At 55.8% G+C, this 1,958-nt stretch overlaps 1 non-coding gene across 1 annotated transcript in view; it reads left to right on the top strand.

The window, feature by feature from the left end:
* The first annotated feature begins 561 nt into the window (after positions 1-561).
* The window catches only part of LOC124772179, a 1,909-nt gene continuing 512 nt past the window's right edge, over positions 562-1,958 (top strand). Inside the window, exon 1 of the ribosomal RNA XR_007013847.1 lies at positions 562-1,958. This exon is cut by the window's right edge and continues 512 nt beyond it. This is a non-coding gene — a ribosomal RNA (small subunit ribosomal RNA).

Below are 1,958 nucleotides of genomic sequence, written 5' to 3'. Positions count from 1 at the left end.
TGCAGTGTGCTGGTCCGATTGAGGACTGTGTGCGTTGAGGATGCGCCGCCGCCCGGCGCTCGGCGCCGCGACGCCGTCTGCTGCTCGGTCGCCCCAGCGGTTCTCGCTGGTGGTTTGTATCGCAGCTGTGCGGATGTGTTGGCGTGTGCGCTGTGCTGGGAGAGTTCGCTTCGGCACCCAAGTGGGGCTTTTGTCCTTCTGTGGCGCTGGCGTTGGAGCTGCCGGTCACCGTAGGTGGCGCGTGTTGTCTCCCGCCGGCAATGCCACGACAGCACGCTCCCGGGCCTCTGTCGGCAGCGGCAAGCTCAGTTGGGAGCACGGGTGGTCGCACCGAAAGCGTCTACTCGCCTAACTCCGGGCGATTGCGCCTCTCTCGAACCCGACCAAGTACTTGGGACGGCGCTGCGCGCCGCCGGGACCTGAGAGGGTTTCGAGGTGTATTGTGCAGGGGAGCTCAGCCTCCTCCTGTTTGCAGAATGATTGAGCGGACGCTTGCGTGTTCGCGCGGGCCCCCGGGACACACTCCCGGGCGGCCGGCTGCTCAGCTCTAGTTGACGCAGCTCCCTGGTTGATCCTGCCAGTAGTCATATGCTTGTCTCAAAGATTAAGCCATGCATGTCTCAGTACAAGCCGCATTAAGGTGAAACCGCGAATGGCTCATTAAATCAGTTATGGTTCCTTAGATCGTACCCACGTTACTTGGATAACTGTGGTAATTCTAGAGCTAATACATGCAAACAGAGTCCCGACCAGAGATGGAAGGGACGCTTTTATTAGATCAAAACCAATCGGTCGGCTCGTCCGGTCCGTTTGCCTTGGTGACTCTGAATAACTTTGGGCTGATCGCACGGTCCTCGTACCGGCGACGCATCTTTCAAATGTCTGCCTTATCAACTGTCGATGGTAGGTTCTGCGCCTACCATGGTTGTAACGGGTAACGGGGAATCAGGGTTCGATTCCGGAGAGGGAGCCTGAGAAACGGCTACCACATCCAAGGAAGGCAGCAGGCGCGCAAATTACCCACTCCCGGCACGGGGAGGTAGTGACGAAAAATAACGATACGGGACTCATCCGAGGCCCCGTAATCGGAATGAGTACACTTTAAATCCTTTAACGAGTATCTATTGGAGGGCAAGTCTGGTGCCAGCAGCCGCGGTAATTCCAGCTCCAATAGCGTATATTAAAGTTGTTGCGGTTAAAAAGCTCGTAGTTGGATTTGTGTCCCACGCTGTTGGTTCACCGCCCGTCGGTGTTTAACTGGCATGTATCGTGGGACGTCCTGCCGGTGGGGCGAGCCGAAGGCGTGCGACCGCCCCGTGCGTGCTCGTGCGTCCCGAGGCGGACCCCGTTGAAATCCTACCAGGGTGCTCTTTATTGAGTGTCTCGGTGGGCCGGCACGTTTACTTTGAACAAATTAGAGTGCTTAAAGCAGGCAAGCCCGCCTGAATACTGTGTGCATGGAATAATGGAATAGGACCTCGGTTCTATTTTGTTGGTTTTCGGAACCCGAGGTAATGATTAATAGGGACAGGCGGGGGCATTCGTATTGCGACGTTAGAGGTGAAATTCTTGGATCGTCGCAAGACGAACAGAAGCGAAAGCATTTGCCAAGTATGTTTTCATTAATCAAGAACGAAAGTTAGAGGTTCGAAGGCGATCAGATACCGCCCTAGTTCTAACCATAAACGATGCCAGCCAGCGATCCGCCGCAGTTCCTCCGATGACTCGGCGGGCAGCCTCCGGGAAACCAAAGCTTTTGGGTTCCGGGGGAAGTATGGTTGCAAAGCTGAAACTTAAAGGAATTGACGGAAGGGCACCACCAGGAGTGGAGCCTGCGGCTTAATTTGACTCAACACGGGAAACCTCACCAGGCCCGGACACCGGAAGGATTGACAGATTGATAGCTCTTTCTTGATTCGGTGGGTGGTGGTGCATGGCCGTTCTTAGTTGGTGGAGCG

The sequence above is a fragment of the Schistocerca piceifrons genome, unplaced genomic scaffold (genome assembly GCF_021461385.2).
Source record: "Schistocerca piceifrons isolate TAMUIC-IGC-003096 unplaced genomic scaffold, iqSchPice1.1 HiC_scaffold_936, whole genome shotgun sequence".
Lineage (NCBI taxonomy): Eukaryota > Metazoa > Arthropoda > Insecta > Orthoptera > Acrididae > Schistocerca > Schistocerca piceifrons.
This window is presented reverse-complemented; position numbering and strand designations above follow the sequence as displayed.